Source organism: Buteo buteo, chromosome Z (assembly GCF_964188355.1).
Source record: "Buteo buteo chromosome Z, bButBut1.hap1.1, whole genome shotgun sequence".
Lineage (NCBI taxonomy): Eukaryota > Metazoa > Chordata > Aves > Accipitriformes > Accipitridae > Buteo > Buteo buteo.
Genome location: NC_134204.1, coordinates 38,185,566 through 38,207,353, shown reverse-complemented (window position 1 = coordinate 38,207,353; position 21,788 = coordinate 38,185,566). Strand labels below are relative to the sequence as shown.

At 39.1% G+C, this 21,788-nt stretch overlaps 1 protein-coding gene across 6 annotated transcripts in view; it reads right to left on the bottom strand.

Annotated features, from left to right (window-relative positions):
- Positions 1 to 21,569, bottom strand: part of DENND4C (DENN domain containing 4C) — a 79,052-nt gene extending 57,483 nt beyond the window's left edge. For all 6 annotated transcript variants that reach the window (XR_012649019.1, XR_012649020.1, XM_075020764.1 and 3 more), the window contains exon 1: positions 21,394 to 21,569. The gene's annotated coding sequence lies outside the window, so the exon portion shown is untranslated. The remainder of the gene's footprint in view (positions 1 to 21,393) is intronic.
- Positions 21,570 to 21,788: the final 219 nt, after the last annotated feature.

Here is a 21,788-nt window from a genome sequence, read left to right as displayed (position 1 = left end):
AGCAAATTCAGTTAGTCCAAGGATACTTTGCCTTCTGAACTGCAAGAAAAAAATAAACATGATTTGTGGAGGAACAAGATGAATCCACTGCCATTTTCCACTATTTTGTGATACGTCACACAGGAATAAGTATGCACACCTCTGCTCTTGGTGGGAACAACAAGAAAAGAGAACAAACATTCTTCTAAGAGACCTTCTATTGTAAGTTTTATCATGGCAAGTTTTCCCCACCATAATTTCAAGAGATACCCTCCTCTGTCAGTTTCCTATGAGTAGGTTTCTGTACTTCACAAGACTAATAGGAAAACTCAACATTGGGATTTTTATTGTAACACCCCATTCCCTTGCAGGACAAAACCCAAATACAAAAAAAATTCTAAAAATAAAAACTGTCACCTTGGTGTTGGATGATGAAAATGCAGGATATATTGAAAAAAACCCAACATACAAGTCTCATGGAAGATTTTTTTTTTTTAAGTCTACAAAGATACTTCAGTTACAGTCAAACTGAAAACAAAAATTGGGAATTCTGTTTTAAGAACATGAGCAATACTCTTTGAGGAATTACAAACCTCCAAGTCCATACAGATCCATAAGGACTATGGAGAAATTACTTAAGTGAAGTTAGTTTTCCAATTCACTCATAGGTCACAATAGGAAAGTTTGCTATGAGCAGTTTAGGACCAAAATTATTTTTTAAATTAAAAAAAAACCAAAAAAAGTCTTCAGAATAAAAGATGTACTTTTAAAATCCCCATGCTTTTCTAAAAGGAATTCCCACTAGAAGCAATTAGCTTTGTAGATGAAAAACAAAACCAGCCTGCACAGGCAACACTTAAACACACTTAGTACGACTAGTCTAAGTCAAGAGATCCATTTAGCAAAAATACACAGGAGCAAACGAAATAAATTCTTTTCACTGCTAAGTGCCAGAAATACAGCAAAGTATTCTCCTCTCCCACAGTCCATTTAAGGTTGACCTCTCTAAAAAGACAACAGCCTTTCTCACAACCAAAATATAATTTTACAATTCTTCCATAATGTTCTATCAAAAATATAGCAACTCAACTATTAGCTTCCTATTAGGCCATAGCCCTTTCTTAAGGAGAGATTTTCTAGTGAAAGTGCCTTGGGGAAAAGTTTTCCATTCTAAAGATCTCTTCTATGATTTTTGAACAATTATTAAAAAAATACGTTATTAGAAATCACTGTAGTTTATTGGCTGCTGTCTAAAACACCAGTTAGATTTTTCTTTCAATATAGCTAGACTGCTATTTCCTCTATTTACAGTTAGCTGAACCACAACAAGAGTTGTTCTTGCAAAGATACAAAAATATGTGAGCAAGTTATAATCAGGTACAACGAAGTAAAAGTGACAATGTAAATAAGTATTGTATTTGTATTTTATTTCATAGCTATGTTGCTTTTATAACAGTTAAAAGCTTTTAAATTCCAAAATGGCAATCACTAATTTGAAGTTCTCAGTCTTCATTTACAGAGATTGCGACAGCTGAGAACTCCTATTCTTTAGATATAAAAAAGTCTTCTCCTGCATTACCTGCAAAACACAGAAGAAGACGACTTCTCTAACACATACTCATTTGTGGAAATCTGCTTCAGCTACCTGTCATACTCTGAGTAATAGAAAATATTTATCTTAACATTGTTAGATCCACAACTCTTTTCCCAAGACTCCTCCATTTAAATTCATTAATGACATCATTTGCTTTACCACTGCACCAGTTGTTTGTAGTGAAAATAACATTTGCTTAGAATTCACAATGTAAGTACGGTGAGCACTACTTCATTTCCCAAGGGTGGAATTACAGAAAAGTGCTTGTCTGCTCATCTAAAGTAAAGACATAGATGCAGCAAAAAGGAATACCAGCACAATTAGTATGCTAAAACTTTAATATCCTAGGAATTTTCATTTATTTTCTAATACTACTAAATGTTAGAAAGTTGCTAGGAGAAAACATGCATGATGTGCAATTTTTTTTTGTCTTTTTAGAAAGTCAGAGAGTATGATTTCAGCCTTTCATTTCAGTGTTTCAGTTGAAGATAGTATTCACTGAAAGAAAAATCTGGTCTGAAAATAGCATCTGAGATGCAAGATCCATTAACCTTGTCAAATGTTTAGGCCACCTCCTTCATTTCTGAAAAAGGCTCTTGGAAAGGACACTAGGAAGATGATCTGGCAGGCAGCGCGTATAGTCTTAAAAGTTTTCAAGTATTTCAGAAAGCATTTTAAACACACTTTGGACATCAGCATAACTAATTTGCCAAATAATGTTGTGCAGAGCAGATATAGCACCAAGTCAGAAACCACAAGCAACAGAGCCATTTAAGTCTAGCACACTATTCCAACTACAGTCCCCTTTCTGGCCTATCAACAGAACTTTTGCAGCCATCTTTTTTTCTGGACCAAACTGCCATCACTATACAATGCTGTCCCAATACCACATGGGCCTACCATGTTGAATCAAAGAAACTGGGGCACTTCTGAACCAACCTCTAAGGCACAGTTTAGACCTCCTCAAAAAGTAGTAGTGGAGAAAATAAAACATTGTCCTCCACTTTCCAGGAACTGTCATCCTAGTAGAGACAAAAGACCATTTTCACAGAAGAGCTTTTAATTAAAGTCTTTCATTCCTAAAAAGTCATGGCATAATTTATGCCATCTCCCTTTGAACCTGTGATAAAATTATGCAAGTCTAGAATTCTAAGTACAGGTCTGTCCTAATCTTAAAAATATGTCAAGTGTTGAATTATCCTCTAAAATTGGATTGGAAAGCCAGCCTAATTCTAGAAACACATGGTACAGGTAAATGCAGTTTTTCGCAAGGGGACTTAAAGAAAACATAAAACCTGCATACAGCAGCAACCAAGGGGAAGGGTTTGTCACAAATGCCAATCTGATAACTTACATACAAATGCCATAATTACATCTGACACTACTAAGGAGAAGGTATTCTTGGAAACCTGTGTGTACATGCTAACTCCAGAGGAAGAATAACCACCCACAGAATGGGTTCAGAGGTAGTTGTTTTTAAGGCTTATGTGCAGGCAAATCCTTGAGTAATTGCTTGTTCCTTTCAACTTCTGGAAAGAAGAGGTACAAGTACTGGTATCTCAATGCACACAAAGAATAAAATAAATTTATGTCAAGAGCGTGTGTGGATATCAAAGGTTTTTTCGTTTCACTCCTAACTGGAGTGCTGATCTTACATCTTCGCAAGAAAAAATCAGCATAAAGCTCAGGAGGCCAACTAGCATAACTTTACCCGGTAAAGTCTTAAAAGCATCTTCTTTCCTCATCACTGAGCACTCTACTACCTGCAAAGAAAACTCATGACATACTATACACAAATTGAATGTAAAAAGTTCTTCTCAAGTTTTTTTTACATAGCAAAAGTCTGAAATAGACTTGAACTTTGTTTACAAAAATCTCACTAGTTTCAAAATTCTGCCCTAAGCAAGTGTCCATTAGAAAGAAATGAAATCAGATCAGTAAAAGCCTAACATCAGAGAGATGGCAGTCAGTTTTATAGACAAAACACAACCTCCCTGCAACTGAAGAAATGTACACTCCAGTAAGTAGCAGTGAAGTAACTGTATTATCTTATACAATGCTCACTTGAAAAAGCAGATGGCTTTTTAACAAGACTTTATAAGAAAGACGAACTCTTTTTTACAATCAGCGACCTTTTCCTTCACTACCCACATGAAGATTAAGAACTGAGATATTCTTGACCAGGAATCACAAATAAAGCTGTAAAAAGCTTTTTTAGCCTATTTTCAATGTAATCATAGTCCAGAAATCTATTTAACTGAAAATACTGGTTAACTGATGGTCAAAGAACAGAAATTATAAAGGTATTTTTGCAAGTGATTAATGGCTAACACAGAAATTGCTATTTATTCAACTCACTTGCATCTTCCTCCAGATACTGAGAGTGCCCAAAAACTACATGTGGAAACTACAACTTACAAAGTACTTGCTGTGTGACGCCTACAGCATGCATACACAGACGATTGAAGAACTTAGACAAGATGGGATACTTTCCTCATAACTGAAAATGTTTTTGTAACCAGACTGCATAGGAAATAAGTTTTATTCCAGACTGAAGAATAACTTCAGCAGTTCCTGTGCGCTGTGGCTGAAACATCTATTTTGTAAACAGCCTGCACAGTTAGGATTTTTAAGCAAGGTAGATGTCAAATACAACTCAGGACTTGTACACAAATGCTTAGTTTTGCAAGTGAATTATACTTGGCTATTGGCAGTAAAGGAATTAAAAGAAAAATGTATATGCGTTCTGCTCTGAAATTTATTCCTAAAATAAACTGGCCTAAAGATAGGGGAAGACATTGGATTTGCTAAACTAAAAGACAAAGACTCTACTGGATGGATACGAGACAGCGTGTCAGGAGGTCATCTGCAACACTTGGAAAATTTACTGGCTACAGTCTGAGTAAGAGAGAAGTATTACTATGTTTTTCAACCACTGCACTAGGCAAAACTTCACAGACAACACAAAGACTACCACAGGCACCTCAATCCCCAGTGCTGAACTTATAAGCTATGCGACCGAGTCTTTATACATACAACTTCTGTATTATTTCCAATGAACTAATGAGAAGAGAGAAAGGGTAGGCAAAGTTTGTCTACCTTTCTGAAAATTCAGAAAGAAACATTCCTTGCTGTGGTAGAGAAAGGAGAGATCTGATTCTTTATTCACACAGACCATTCTTTTATCTTCTGCTGAGTTTAAATAACTTTATTGGTGAAAGGACAGAAAGAACAATTTGTTTCCCCCTTGTATAAAAGAATCTTCACTGATGCTTGTTATATCTTAATTTTATACCACAGCAACCAGTGCAGAATGTCTTTCAATGAGTGACTTTGGAAATGTCCCCAATTCACATTAAAAGCATTACCTAACAAGCACACATGCTAGATAGTTAAAAGGTAACCAGCAAAACAGCATACTTCTTCAGGTAAAGCAGTATCAGCTATTCCTTAAAACTGAAAATGGAAAGAAAATAAAACAAATTTGTAAATGCCTTTAAAGACATGTTTGAAGAAGCTAAATCACTGTCATACACAGCGAAGAGATACAGCTATGTTGCATTAAGCCTTCAGCTTGCCCCCCTGCTTTCTGCACACATTTCAAATACCAGAATCACAGAAGGGTTTGGATTGGAAGAGACTTTTAAAGATCATCTAGTCCAACCCCCTTGCCATGCGTAGGGCCATCTTCCACTAAATCAGGTTGCTCAAAACCCTGTCCCACCTGGCCTTGAACACTTTCAGGGATGAGACACCCACAACTTCCCTGGGCAACCTGTCGCAGTGCCCCACCACCCTCATCATAATGTCTTCCTTATTTATGTCCAATCTAAACCTACCCTCTTTCAGTTTAAAACTGTTGCCCCTTATCGTGTCACTACAGGCCTTGGTAAAAAAATCTTTACACAGTATTTTGCAACAGTGTGAAGATAAACGCATGGCAAAGCTGGTGTGAAGAAACTGATGACACTGATTAAAAAAGACATTTTTTTTCAGAAACTGGTTATCTTAAATCAGAACAATAAAGTTTAGTCACTTGGGATAGGAGAACGTAGAACCTGAAGGCCTCAACTTAGCAAGTTTGACCAGCAGTGAGGATCTGGACACTCAAGTTTTGTCTCTAGTACTGTTTGTAAAACCCAAATCTAAATACAAATGCTAAATGATTGAAACTACTGTTGGATATAATGGTAAGTACTAATACTAAGAATACTGTTTTTTCAAACTTCCCATTCGTGGAAATGCATCAACAACAGTGCTTTCTTCAGCTTTTTTTTTTTTTTAAACTATTTCCTAGTTGTATTCCATACCAACAGAAAGAACACAGTGAAGGTGGTTCTCAATGTTAACTGTATTCAATACATCAGAATGATTGCTTTTGTTCTAATTGTCTCAAATTTTGTCTTTGTTTAACTGGATTTCAAGACATGGAAGCTTTGAAAAGCTTTGAACACTTTGAAAAGCAATGAGCAATGCAATCCATGCAATCATAGACTATACTTGGCAACTGAAACTTTAGACTGTTCTTTTTAAACATAAAATACAGATATGATTCTAGCATACATACATACCCACACGGGCTTAATTGTAAGCAGCACACATACATACCCACACGGGCTTAATTGTAAGCAGCATACACAGTCACCAATGTTACTATTTAATAACCAGAACATACTGGAGTACACACACAGGGTTCCCAAAGAGCTTGCACTCCACTTGCTTGTCCATTCTAGCATATCTTCACTATTAATTACTCACAGCAGTCTGCCTGTCTGTACCATAGTCACTTTTAAGCAACCCCATTTCTACTCAGTTAAGTGTGCAACTCCAGTTTATGCATTTCAGTTCAGTGCATGCGGGACAACAGAAATCAGACCTTGCATATGCATCACAGATGATTTAAAATTATTACAGAATGGAACATTATAAACTAGACTATTCAACAATGTTAAACAAGTTCAGATGAACCAAGGAGGTTGTCAAACACTTAAGATGACATTAGCAACACATAGGGAAGTTACGTGGATGTGTCTATATATGAGTTCTACAAAGCACATTTTACTATGTGTAAGAATGTACTATGAATGCATACATACACATATATATACACACACCACAACAAAAGACAATGTAAGGCAATATTACTTCAAGCATACCATTAGCACTGAACAACATTAAAACAGAAATAAAAGTAGTCCACAGATTATTAGTCACAGTCAGTCAGTAACAAGAGGAAAAGAATCCCTAGACACACGTTTAAAGGCTTTCTTTTTCAGAATGCATATCACATTGTCATAAATTATGACATGAAATAACAGTTACAGTCACTTGACTAAATCACACAAGTACTAGAAAAACTAGAGTTGCAAAAATAACTTTGCAGACACGCAATGCCCACCTTCTACCTGTCTTAACACAACCAGCTGTGGAACAAGAATGGCTGGATGTCACCCACGCCTGGGTCTGAACATGCACCTATGCAAATACAGGGCCATTCCTTCATAGCAGTTTTCAAGCAAACATTTGAGAATGTAATGGTTGCACAACTGAAACAGGTTACAAGCTACAAGCTGATTATCGTGAAGAAGTCTGTAACATTGTGAAAAATAAGGACGAGGTGAAAGATAAAAGGCTTGCCAATTACACTTAATGAAGTATTCCTATAGGATGGCTTTTATCAGTTAGTTGAACTTCATCCAGAAAACAAGTTCTATCAAGGTCCAGTACTGCAAATAATCTAAACTGGCTTTTTGTGTCATATAGCTAAATTGTTGCAAATTTGCACATACTCAAAGAAAAATACATTGACTCTGTACTAGCTGTTTGTGTACCAGATCATTTTCTGACAGCACCTGAACACAAAAATCACGCATAAAATGAATGTAATCAGCTTGGTGGGAAAGTTTCCTAAAGCCTTCCAAACAGATCAGGGCACTACAGTAGGAAAGGAGAAGAAATATCTCATCAAATCACCTCAGGTAAGAAACTCCTACAGAAGCAAAGGCACCAAGCATAGAAACAATTTGATGAAACAGTTGCTTTTTTTTCCCCCACTATACAAAAAACAGTTTTCAGAGCACCAGAGTTCTGCAAACTATGAATGTTTTGAGAACAAAATCACTTCTGCTTTAAGCTCCTGAAATATCAAACACAGCTCTACAGTTAATGCTGAAAAACAAACTGTATTTTATAAATTGAGTAAATAAAAAAATCTCAACATCACATTAGCAGTCATATTTAAAAATCAAAGACCAAGGGCTAAAACACCACAGATGGGAAATGAAAAGATCTTTTTCACAATTTTAACTATAACTTCTATGATGGCTAAAGACATCCATAATTCTTTAAAACTTGACTAAGACAGATACTTGGTATCTCTCTTTGGGGATGTGTAACTGACATTTTCATGAGAGCCACTAACAAATACATAATTGATATAATGGGAAACAGGTGTCTGTATTCTTCCAACTTAGTTTTCCTTTTCAATTTCAAACTGTGGGCTTTCAAACAATGCAATAGTGTGCTTCATATGAAGAAGGGGTGGTGAGGAAATGAACTGACTTTTGCAAATCCAGTATCATAATAAGTGATAATTACATAGCAATAACTCTCTGGTTTTGTAAGGCATATACAGTTTGCCACTTCAGCATCAATTTTGTTACTGACAAGTCTTACAGCTTTTCAGACCTGTTTTAGAAACAAATGGAGAACATTTTAAAATAATTTTTGCCCTTAAACAAAATATATTATTATTCTCCATTACCCTGAATTTTCCTTGCATTTTCTATGTTTTCCTGTCCTGCATGTGATGCCTTGGATTGCTGGAGCAAAAATTATCAAAGGAAGGGAGGAAACTAGTAACAAATTTACAGCTTTATATTTAATAAATTGCAATTATTCAAAGAAGACACAAAAGCAAACTACTAACAATTTAAGATTTTGTCTTAGGAAGCAGAACTGTGCTTTTAGTCTGATTTTTTTCTGATTCTCAGCAAAACCAGTTACCATTGCTACAAAACAGTGGGGCAATGATGTTATGATATAAATGCTTGTATCAAACATAACAAAGCTTTCAGAAGCAAAGTTTTGTGGCAGCTACTTACAAATTCTAAATGACTGAAAATATCACTAGGTTAATGGGCCCTGTAATCCAGGATGCTCAGGAGTATGAAAATGCCCCTCAGAAAAATTCTAAGTGAAGAAAAAAAGAAAAAGAGAAAAAACCAAACTCTAGGCTATCCAGACTATCTCTGCCATGTTCACCAGTTCAAGTTTTCCTTTTGTACAGTAATTTCAAGTTGTTCAATGGTATAAAAATTGGAGTGGTTACAGACATCTGAGGCCAAAAAACAAATTCTGAAGTGACCTCCAGAGTCTTGAGGAAAAGCAGCTGGAATCAATGAATGCAAGTTTGGTACCAGTAAATTAAGTTCTATTGCCAAGGACAGAAAACAGAAATGGAAAAGATGTGAGATGGGAAGAATGATAATCAGCAAGCAGTCCAGCTATACTCATTTATTAAGCCAGTTTAATCTTGTTTTATCAGTGTTGTACCCAGATTGTTTTTTCACATAACAGAAGATGGCAACTACTCCAGATGCTGCAAACAAAACAGTCCAAGAGAGAAAAATTAAAATAATAATAATAATAGTTCTCAGAGCAAGGGAAGTACTTTATAAAAGGCACTTACTGCCCCAGTTGCAAGCTTTAAAGGTTAGCCATGCTCAGTATTATGTAATGAGTGAAACATCTGCAGCCCTGGAAACATTCTTTGTTAGAGAACTCTTTCTGTAATTGGAAACTCTGTTGGAACAGAACCAAATATAGTAGCCTGAAACAAAAATAAAACAGTGAAGAAAAAGTCAGGAGACAATAGTCTAGTGGTTAAGTGCCTTCTGGGAGCCCAACTCTCCTAGATTGCTTTTTGTAGTTTTTTTGGTGCCCATTCTTGGTGGGGTAAGGCCAGACTATGTTTTGGTTTTGAGAGGTCCAAGGAGAGAAGAAAAGATGTTCTGTTCCAAATCCACCTAAGAGGTTACTCAAAGTAAGCTTTAAGAGTTTGAGACATTCTCTTTCTTGTTGCTCTCTCTACAAAGCATTGAAATAGTTAAGTATTAGCTTTGAAATTATTTTGCCAGAATCCCCAGGGACAGAGATTTGCCAGATCACACAATCATGCTTTGATTTCATTTTTCTTAGCTGCCTACAATACAATCGGCCATATGCCACTTGAAAACGTCTCCTAAGGGCTCCACAAATCCCGAGTGGAAAACACATTCACTGGTTTTGAGGAACATGATTTTACTCATTTTTATCTTTCACGAAAAAAAAACACTGCAGGACGATGTCTTTCTTCTCTGTAGGTCTCTCCATTGACAGCTTTATCACATCAAACACAGGCTACTCTATCAACACTTTCAGAGCCTCACAGCCTATCCCCACCCCACTGAACACCTTTCCTGGCTATCAAGAAGATGACTCCCATTTCTGGTTGTCCTACGACACCAGCCTCAAATCACTTGGTTTCATGTCAGCATTTTCATTCCTTCTCGGCTGTTTTTCAAGCTTGGCAGGAGCTTATTAACACTTCAGAAGCCTGTCTTTTAATCCTCTTGCCAGCTCCTCATTAAGAAACTCTCTTTTGCCAAGATGGCTTAAAAAACTCCAAACCACACGCTTGACAGCGGTTAGAATATTCATGCTTTTGGTCTTATGCTGTGGCAGTGAGAATCTTACAGGAAGAACTGTCTTTTTGCTCTTTATGCTGCACCAGGCATACCACGATCTTGATTTGCAGCACATTTTTGCAGTGAGGGTTTGCGTTAGCACATCTGCAGCAAATGCAGAAAGAGTGTAGGCTAACCCATAGGGGCTCCAAGTAGCCTCTCTACACCACTCACTCTGCAGGTCACCTCGCAATGAAGTTACCACAAACATAAATCATGTGTAATAAGCTTAAGCAGGAGTATGGTTCCTGAAAATTTATGCCCTCGACTTTCCTAAGGGTTTTCTGTATTGTCAAATGTTTTAGCAAAACTTTCTAAAGACAAGCTCTTTGCTTAGGATCTAAATCCTAGATAAAGGCTAATCGAGAAATGGATCATAGCAATCTAAGAAAGTGCAGTAACTATCAATGATTGCCTCCCATGTCTCTTCTAATTTATTTTAGGGAATATTCACAAGAGGACCCATGCAACCACACTCCAGTCCAGTCACAACTCCAAAAGCCAGGACAAAATGGACCAAAGCCACCTAAAGGATAGCAAAGCTATCTCAACATTTAAAGTACAGAAATCAAAAAGCATTCACAAATAAAAGTCATCAAATGGACTGTGTATCTGCGAAAGCATACAGGTAAAGTGATTCAAACTCTTCATTATGACTACAACTCTTGCTCCAGAATAAACATTAAAATATTGCTTAAGTTTGTACTGACAAAGTTAATTTTTATCCACAGACAAGAAAATGTTGTCATCCTGTGGAAATCTAACTTGTATTTTCTTGTTTCTTTTCTATTAAAATTTTCAATCACTTCTAAGACAATCAGAACATCTGATTTTTACACAGAAACTCATCACAAAACCAAGAAATCTTTCTTTCCTCTTGTGCTGGTTTTGGCTGCAATAGAGTTAATTTTCTTCACAGTAGCTGGTAGGAGGATATGTTTTGGATTTGTGCTGGCAACAGTGTTCATAATTCAGGGATGTTTTTGTTACTGCTAAGCAGTGCTTACACAGATTCAACCCTGTCTTGTATCTCAGCCCACCAGTTTTCTCATTTTTACTCCTCTGATTCTCTCCCCATCCCACTGGGGGGAAGGGAGCAAGCAGCTGCATGGGGCTCAGCTGCAGGCTTAGGTTAAGCCATGACACCTCTGAATTCTGCAGTAAGTGTAAAGAAACTATGTTTGCACCCCTTAAAAGCCCTTGGTTATCAACATTTGCTTCCTGCTGTGCTCACTTGTATTCCTGAATATACATATTCAGGAGAACTGAGTATCTGCATCCATCTAAGCCTGTATTTCAGTCTTCTGAATGTACGTCAAATATGAGATCATTACAATATTAAAATCATGTGTATTATATGAACTTCTGAAGAAAATAATCACAAAAGATAACATACTAGAAAGGTACTACTTACACAGACAAATGTATCAATACTTTCCCCCAACACTAAAAAAAGCTGTCAAAGGATAGCAAGCCTGAGATTCTCTGTCGTGAAGCCTTATCACTCACCAGATGGCAAGTAAATGTGAAGTCTGACATTACACATACTTTGATCCTTCTCATAATACTATCATCTAACACTCAAAATATCTATACTGTATTACTCAACACACTGGTGGAGTTCTCAGACAAAACTCTTACAGGAAACTTGTTTTTCTGGGATGAACTATACAGATTTTAAACAGTAAAAGAAGTGCTTAAGCCAGATCATTGCCCAGAGTATACCTGCTTACTTAAAATAAAAACAAGAGAGAAGGTAAGAAAGGTTATCTTTTGTAAAATTTCAGCCAATATTACTAGCAGCCTCCAACACACTTGCCTAAAAATCTGGAGAAATATCCCTTCAGAGAGCCTAAAACTTAGCTATGGTAGGATTCTGTCATGGTTTAACCCCAGCCAGCAGCTAAGCACCATGTAGCTGCTTGCTCACCCCCCCTCCCCCTCCTCAGTGGGATAGGGGAGGGAATTGGGGAAAAACAAAAAAAAGTAAAATGCATGGGTTGAGTTAATAGGACAGAAAGGAAGAAGATAATAACAACAATAATAAAATGACAATAATAGTAATAAAAGAATTGTAATACAGAAAACAAATCATGCACAATGCAATTGCTCACCACTCGCCAAACGATGTCCAGTTAGTTCCTGAGCATCAATCCGCCCCCCAGGCCAACTCCCCCGTTTCTATACTGGACATGGTGTCACACGGTATGGAATACCCCTTTGGCCAGTTGGGGTCAGCTGTCCTGGCTGTGTCCCCTCCCAACTTCTTGTGCTCCTCCAGCCTTCTTGCCGGCTGGGCATGAGAAGCTGAAAAATCCTTGACTTAGTATAAACACTACTTAGCAACAACTGAAAACATCAGTGTGTTATGAACATTTTTCTCATACTGAACCTAAAACATAACACTATAACAGCTACTAGAAAGAAAATTAACTCTATCCCAGCTGAAACCAGGACAGATTCTGAAAGCAAATTTAAGTATACAGTCATATTTTCTCTTGTGCAAAAAGAAAGCAATGCATAAAGCAATGTTGATTTACTGTTTCATATTGTTCTGCCCTTCATGTTATTGTTATTACCCTTTTATTATTTGCAACATCCGTTTCTGTCATAATTTAACACACACACTTGTCCTTCTATTTAAAATACTCTTCATGCCTGTTTTTATGTATTTTTTGATACAAATATTTTGATACATAATGTTTTTATTCATTTAGTAATATCAGTAGAAATGAAAAATCCGGTTTCCTAAAGCAGGCTATGACTTTTGTGGATATAATTCACAACTGTTAGCATTTCTATTTCTAATTTAACTGTCTAGGAACAGATTAATTCAATTTTTCTTAGAGGGCTGATCTCAGCTTTTTCCAAACTGTTTGGAAATTCAGACATCCTTTCCCAAGATTTGTTCCCATTCGTCTTACACAACAACACAGTCCCATCACTCTACTCAATGCTCAGTCTCTGTGGCAAGCACAAAACATTTGAGACCCCTACATTAATTTCTCTGCACAGGGTAGAGTGGAATTCACAATTTCTTCCTTTGGAAAAAAAAAAAAAAAAAAAAAAAAAAAAAAAAAAAAAGCCAGCCCTCACAATCTGCTCCCAAGTATACAGTAGTGGAACATCCTCATTCTCCTCTACTGACACTGCTCCACTGTGATCTTTTAACACACTACTGGCTCTGGGAAGAGGCAGGTGAGACCACAGTTACATAGTCAGAGGATTTATCTGAGAGGTGGGCTACCAGCATTTCAGCCCCTGCTCAAAAGAAAAGGCATTACACAGCCCTATACCATACAATTTTAAATCTTTACTTTTTTTTTTTTTTCTTCATCCTCTGTCATTTTTTCACAGGTCTAGGGCAGCATCAATACTCCATACAGACAAAAAGAGTAGGGATACAAACGGAGTGATATAAGATAGTTTTGCACTTACCAACCTGGATAACTCAAATGCAAAGTATTTCAATGCAGATGTTCAATCCAGCAAGCATGCCAGTTAAAGATAAGATTTTTAAAAAGGTGCAAGAGACAATTACGCACTTGAGGCTCAAAGCAGTTTCCCTTCTCAGATTTGTGCATCATCTGGCTATTAATACAGCTAGGAAAACAGTTTAAAATTAGAGGAGTGACTTATTTAATAGGATTTTTTTTCCCTAGCAGAATCAGTTAGATCAAAGAGACTAAGAAGGAGAGGTTTTGAGATTAACAGTGCATACACTGTACATCTGAATCTCACAGAACGAAGATGAAAAAGCTGTAAATGTCTTTGTGCAAGATTTGTTCTGTTTTTTTTTAAATAAACTGAAATGTCACATTAGTCATTACATTCACGGTGTATGAGTCATCATAACCCAAAGGAACTTAAGGCTTTCACATGTAATTATCTTACCAAGAAGATGCCTACAAAACAAAAAAACGTTCAAAGCAGAAATGCAACAAAGTATATACATCAGAGTCTGAAATGACACTGCCTTTTTAAGAAAGCATGGGTCACATACTGTGCCTTTTTTCAAAGGCAAACTTTCTACATATGTTCTACCCAATCTTGAACAACATACTCCTTCTTTTATTATGCATAATGTAGGTTTGGTTTATTCCTAGAACTTTACCAGCACAGCCAGGAGTGCACAAAAGAACGCTGCTCTTCAGAGACATACAGGTATTCTGGCATACGCCACTGTGTAAATACACCACCACCAGCAAAAGCAATTTTTCATTTGCAAAGTCTATTCTATTTATGACTCGTGATTTTCTTATACTACTACAACTGCAAGTTTTCCTACATAGTTTATTAGTATTGGAAAACTTTAGTGATACACTTATACTTTATACAGGTAACAAAACATAAACAGTCCTAGACAGGGAGAATTACTACTTAAAGCCTGAGGCATAACTAAAAAAAAAAAAAAAAAAAAGCTAAGTAAGATGCATCCCCAAGGTTATGCAAGAATTTAAGGTCAGAAGAAACTCAAGTCTTTCACTGATGATTCTAACTGCAAGAATTCACTTTGAGTCAAGTAAACATTGTACAGGAGACATGTAGACTTGATTTTTTCTGGTTTCATCACAGCTTTGAGAAAACAGTAACATGTTTATGCAGTTAGAAAGTTTTCTCTTTTATGTCCTGCTTACCCTTTAATAGTCAGAACTGAAAACAAACCTGGATGTGACCAATAAGAGGCATACTGCTCCCATTCATTAACAAACCACATCCATACATCACAGTGGTTCATGACTTACCCTATAAGAAAACGACTTGTACTCTTCCTCCTCCTACCAAATCCAAATTTTGCTCATAGATATTTGTGAGACCTATTCAGAAAACTAAACTTAACCTCACATGGTTAGCTTTCCCAGGTTCCTTCTATAGGAAGTGGAAGAGAAGCTTCAAATGATAACTGAGAGCACCTGAAGTCAGGCTTTCATTGAGAATTCCCCCTAAAAAGTAAGTGGTGGATAACAGGGGAAGAAGGGAGCTGAGAAAGATGGGTCTCCCCAGGCTAAACTTAGTTTCTGTCAATATCCCTCTTCAGTCACATCTCTGGTGGTTTCAGAAGCTTAACAGGTACAAGACACACATTTTACATACAACAAACACTTCTCAGGCTATACACCTCCTTGAAAGTATTTCCTCTGGCAAACACACAGCTTATTTTTTACGATTTGTTTTAAGGCAACCTGCAAAAAATATTGCCTATGCCTTCAACAAAAAACAAACCTCGGTGTACTTAAGTTCATATTACCTTCAAACACAACAATTTTCTGCCACTTACATCTAGATACCCAGCAGTTTACATTCTCATTAGGGTTGGCTCATTCATTACTTAAAATGTTACTGGGAAAACTCAAGTGTCAAGAAAACAATGAAAGCATAGGTACAAAAGACTCCCTCGTCTAGGCGAGCTGCTTCTATTACTTCCAAGGGTGGTTGGCTGATTAACTGTTGAGAACTGGCCACACCGGTTTTCATATTTTGCAATAGACCCATTCAATGGTTACAGTAACCAAGTGAATAACCTGTTGCTGTGACACAGCAGTTTATCTTATTTTTCCTTTCTATAACTTTCTCTTAGACCAAGATAGATATCCTGTAGAAGCTTCAGGGCTTAACTATATAGCTATAGCTGCCTTGATTTCTTGCTTTTCCTGAAATATTAAGTGCTTGAACTTCTTTTTCTTCATGTGCTGCTCCTAGGTAGCTGCTCTCTAGTTGTGGTTCTCTTTCTCCCAACTTCGGCCCCACTTTTATCCCTTCTTAAAGCAGAAAGATATAGTTTACACATTATATAGACATGGCTGCAGGATATCTTACTCACAAGACATCTACCTACGTCAGGTTTCTTATCTGGGTGAGAGTACAGTTTCTTCCCCAGAGAATAACAAAGAAGGCTGGAGCCCTGTTATGTGACACCAGGAATAGCAACACTGGGTTGCCCAACAGGGGTAAGGAAAAAAAAAAAAAAGAAAAAAAAAAAAAAGTCTTGCTTTCACTAGCCACACAATGCCTCAACATGAAAGACTTGCAAAGGAGAAGAGGAGCACTGAAGAATGCATCAGTGGTTAGACTTCACTTCAAGCATTACTGATCAAAGGCTGTAATTAATTAATTATAAAGGCAAAATCTATCACTGAAATGTGTAGGTTCAGAGAAAAAGCAAAAACATGGGGCTCTTTGCCAGTCTGGTGAAAAATGGCTAAGTTTTGTAGTGGAGCTGCAACCCATTCACCACTGGAAAACACTTTCATTTCAACAGGAAGAAAGCTTCTACTACTTTGGAGACTTGTAATTGTAAACTTAGCTTTTGCTGCCAGAACTGAACAACTTAATTTGCAAGTCAATCCCTGATTTACACTATTTTTAACATCTTTTAGACAGAAAAACACAGGCTCTTGGTTGATGCTTGAAAAGCATCAAGTCTCTTTAGAGAGGTTTTTGAAAGTAAAGGAAAGGAACTGAAGTGTCACAAAATGTGAAGATGAAAGCAGAATAAGGCAAAACTGGCTCACTGCACTTAACTGAAACAAAGCAAATGGGATGTTTAATGACATGCAAGCCAACCTTTTAGGCAAGAAGTCATGGGTACATTTTTACTGTTCCCTGCATCAACAGTCTTGAGTTTGCTGCTCTTCAAAAAAAAAAAAAAAAGTTAGAACAAAGAGTCACATGCATAAACAGAACATCATTATAATCTTTGCTATTCTGAAAACTGCTTTCAAGTTTCCTGTCTGCCAAAGCAAACAGTAAGCATCAGGACCACATTTATAGCCTTGGAGAGCCTGTAAGCAGAAAGAAAGGACTAGAGTGAGGTATAAACCAAGATAAAACTTTCTGCTCTATTCCAGCTTGGAATGCATAGCACAATGTAACCATATTCCTGAAACGTTAGCATAAATAAGTCTGTATGCACACATTTTGTGACAGATGCTGTCACAAGAATAACTGAACACGAAACCGCCACACTCTACCAGAACCTATGTTGTAGTCCAGAAACTCACTTCGCTTCTAACAATCATTTGCAGAGTTGTGAGCCTTTATCTCCACAAATCTGCAAAAAGAAAGCACTCTCATTATCATCATGGGGGTGGAGTATTTCCAATAACACTACTTTTTCATCCAGTGGGAAAGAAGCAGCAGAATTTCTACATAAATGAGGGCAACAATTTTGGCAGAGGGATGATTTTTGTAGTAAGACAGAAGCTCAAAAGTAGATAAAAAGTTCGAAAGACTTCAGTTTATAGTCTGAAGCCCTACAGGAGGACAGCAGGTCTCATGCTGCACAGTACAGCAAACTGATTCTCATTTTACAGATTTGAATAAGCGGTAATGGACAACTATCTGGCAAGTCACATGGGAAGCCATTTAATAACTATGACTATGATTGCCACGAACTATTTTAGAGGTCACCTACACCAAGATCTTCAGTATCTTGAATATTACTCAAGAAAGCAGCATGTTGAAGGTGGGTAATCCATACCTTGGCACGACCAGCAAGCACAGGAAAAAAAAAGGTTCCACCACATTGATTTCTACAGTGCAAGCTACCTTTAAACAAAAAGATGCCACATTTAGAGGCTACAGGTGCTTTTTGTTGTTATTTCAGCCAGAAAGCGAAGTCAGTCAGGAAAGGAGACACTGCTACATGAAAGCAGTAAGAAGACCACCAAAGATGCTAGTCTTTACACATACTGCTCTATGCCTATGGCTGCCATTAAAATTTATCTGAAAGCTTAACAAATAAGACATCTGATCTTACATAACAGTCGAAAGACTATCTTATCTTCCTCTTACAGCTTTGGCAATACACCTTACCTACCTCATTCTGCCGAAACTTTTTTCCTACTGTATTTTTAAACAAACCCAAACACATGCATCAAGGCTAACACTGGAACTTATTTGTCCTTAAAGCATATCGAGGTTGAATTCCAAATTAAATTCTCTGCTGGTCGAAGGCAGACTTAAGAAAGAACAAAGCTTAAAAAGATACCATTTCAAGCACTACATTTCAACAATATGTAGCACTGCTACTCCAAATGAGAATTCATACATGTTGAGTAAGAGGGATGTTATCCATACCACCATTTGGATATGCCAAATTTGCTTAAGTTAGATGGTTTTCATTCAAAACAATACAAAAGTTGATCGGAAAGAAATCCCCCCCACAATCTTCAAACAAGAAAACAAACATGTAAGACATGGTCCGAGAAGTTCTCATTACGTTTACTTTGGGCTATAATAGAGAGCCCAACCTTAACCTAAGAAGGAACAGCCAAATGTAACATTATACTTTGTCGTGGTTTAACCCCAGCCAGCAACTAAGCACCACACAGCCAATCGCTCACTCCCCCCTACCCAGTGGGATAGGGGGAAAGAATTGGGGAAAAAAAAAGTAAAACTCATGGGTTGAGATAAGAATAGTTTAATAGGACAGAAACGAAGAAAATAATAATCATAATGATAATAACAACAATAATAAAATGACAACAACAATAATAATAATAGAAATGTAATATACAAAACAAGCGATGCACAATACAATTGCTCACCACTCACCGACCAATGCCCAGTCAGTTCCTGAGGAGCAATCCGCCCCCAAGGCCAGGTCCCTCCAGTTTATATACTGGACATGACATCACATCATACAGAATATCCCTTTGGCCAGTTTGGGTCAGCTGCCCTGGCTGTGTCCCCTCCCAATTTCTTGTGCCCCTCCAGCCTTCTTGCTGGCTGGGCATGAGAAGCTGAAAAATCCTTGACGTAGTATAAACACTGCTTGCAACAACTGAAAACATCAGTGTGTTATCAACATTTTTCTCATCCTAAATCCAAAACATGACTATACCAGCTACTAGAAAGAAAATTAACAATATCCCAGACAGAATCAGGACATAGTTATCCATAAGTATTTAAGAAAATGCGCACCTTAATTTATAAGAATTCTTTCTTAATCCAATTTTTGAGAATTTAGGAATAATAAGTTTCTATGTGTGCTAGTACTCGTTTTAACACAGAAGTCCGAAGTCATGTAGGCAAGCCAATACTTACATTTCTGGTTTCTGCTGAACTCTTTAATTGCACCACTCAAGACAGAATGCATTATTAGCATTTCATATCCACTGGAATTGTAAAAAGCAGCCTTTCAGCCAATTATTTTAAAAAATTCTCAAAAAAGACTTAGAGTCACATTTATAATAAAGGCATTCTCAAGCTATCTAACAGGTTTGATTTTTTTTAGCTTGCGTCCTTTGCGCCAAGCATTTGAAATATATATGCTAGTCTGGTAAGTCACTTAAGTTTGGTCATAACTGCTTTTCACAAAAAAATACAAATAAAAATCCTTTCATTTTCCAAACAGGTATGAAGTAATTTGCAGTCTATCATTATTTTTTTCCCCAAGAACACAGAGAACGTTTGCTGCCTTAACTTCCAACATGCTACCTTAAAAAGAGTGAAGCAAAAACTTTTACTAACTTTGTCTTTAGTCTACACAAAAAAAATAGCCAACAAAAGCAACCAAGAGCAAATAATTTTCTTTTTACTAACATGTCCACGTGCAGGCTAAGATTTAGCTTTGTTAAATACAAAACAATAAGCCAAGAAAATACTACAGAAGTCACCAGAATTCACACTAACACAGCCTACAGAAAAAAAAGAAAGAAGATCAAATGTCCTGTTTGTTTACAAGCTGAGCCCTCATGCAGGTCTAAAAGTTTAGCCACAGGCATTAAGTTTGAAATCAGCACAAGTCTGTGTTTGCAACATGCTGGATCTTAACAGCAAAAGAGAAAATTGCATTAAAAAGACTGGTATAGAACAGGCATTTAATTTAGATGTAAAGAATTTTGTTCAGTTTTGCATCCTTTCTGAGATTGCAGCGTGAACAGTATGTTAAGTTGTGCTTGGACACTTCAGGAGATCAATCGTGTTTGGCATTAACAGCACAGCTAATCAGCTTACATCACATTTAAAGCTTGTGACAGCTTCTGTAAATATTTTTTCCCTATTTGACATATGAAGGCCCCAGCATATCACCAGATCCTGTTGCTACACAGATTATCCGGTCATGCAGCAAAGACACATCAGACATCCCTGGATGATAGTGCAGGCTGATTAAAAGTTATGGCTCTAGTTTTTCCCTCTTTTTTTAAAATGTGCAGGACTAAACTTCAAGTTTTATAACATCCTACTGATCCAATCAGCTTCCAAAACGTAGCATGACTATTGCGAATGGTGCCTTTATCACAGGGCTGCGGGGCAGGGAGGGGAGGGACGACCCCTGCTATTCAAACATCCTTCCAACAGCCACGACGCCCTCGTCCACCGTCTCCGTTTCGACACACAGTAAGCCCCGACAGCCCAGAAGCGCTAACGCTTCACTGCGGGCACAGCGCACGAGGCGCCCGGGGCGCTCGGCGCCGCCCGAGCGCTGCCCAGGAGCTCGCCTCGCCTCGCCTCGCCTCCGTCCCCCGCAAGGGTTAAAGCCGCTGACGCCGCAGCCTAGGGGAGGAGCCGGGGCACAGAAAGGGAGAGAAAAATGGAGAAATCAAGGAGGGAGCTGCCCGGGGACTCACCTGCAGCGCCTGCCACCTGCGCCGCCCCTCTCCGGCCGCGGCAGGCCGAGCGCCGCCCGGAGAGCCCAGCGCTCCCCGAGGAATGGCCGCGGAGGACAGGAGCAGGGAATTTAACAACGATCACGATAATAACTAAAACTAAAAAAGCCCAGAAACCGCCTCCGCCCTGCCGGCCCCGCGCGGTGCCGGGTAAGGGCTAGCCCCAGCGCGGAAGCTCTGCCGGGGCAGGGCAGGGCAGGGTAGGGCAGGGCAGGGCAGGAAGGAGCCCTTCCCGGGGACCGACTGGGCACCAGGGGAACGCGCCGAGCGTCCTTCCCTCTCCGGCGAGGAGGGAGGTTTCCTCCCGAGGTGGGAGAGGGAAGGGGCCGGGGGAGGAGAGGGGTCCCCCCCGCCGGAGTGCCGGCTTCCTGCCGCGCCCCGAGGAGGGGGCGGTGGAAGGCGGACGAGGCGCCAGGTCCAGCGCCCGCTCCCCGCCTGTCAGGCGCCCTCCCTGCCTCCCTTCCCTCCCGCGGCCGCTCACCTGCCGCCGGCTCGCCCCGCCAACAGCCGCCACCGGGCGCCCCTCGTCCGCCCCAAGGGTGGCGGCGCTCCCGGCCTGGAGCTTTTCTCCGCGCCCGCCGCCTCCTCAGGAGCCACCGGACCCGCCGCCGCTCCTGTCTGGGGACGACGCGGCCACCATGTTACTTTCTCCCCCGCAAACGCCTACAGGCGGGTCCAGGGCCCGCCCCGAAAGGAGGCGGTGGCGGGGCAGGCGAGCGGGCGCGCAGCGCGCCCGGAGTCGCTGCTGCGGCCTGGGGGCGCCCGCGGGCGGCGGACGGCGGGGGCCGGCGTGCTGCGACAGGGAGAGCGCGGCGCTCGGCCGCCTGCGCCGCCTCGGCCCGGGCACCTGCCTGCCTGCCTGCCTGCCTGCCTGGG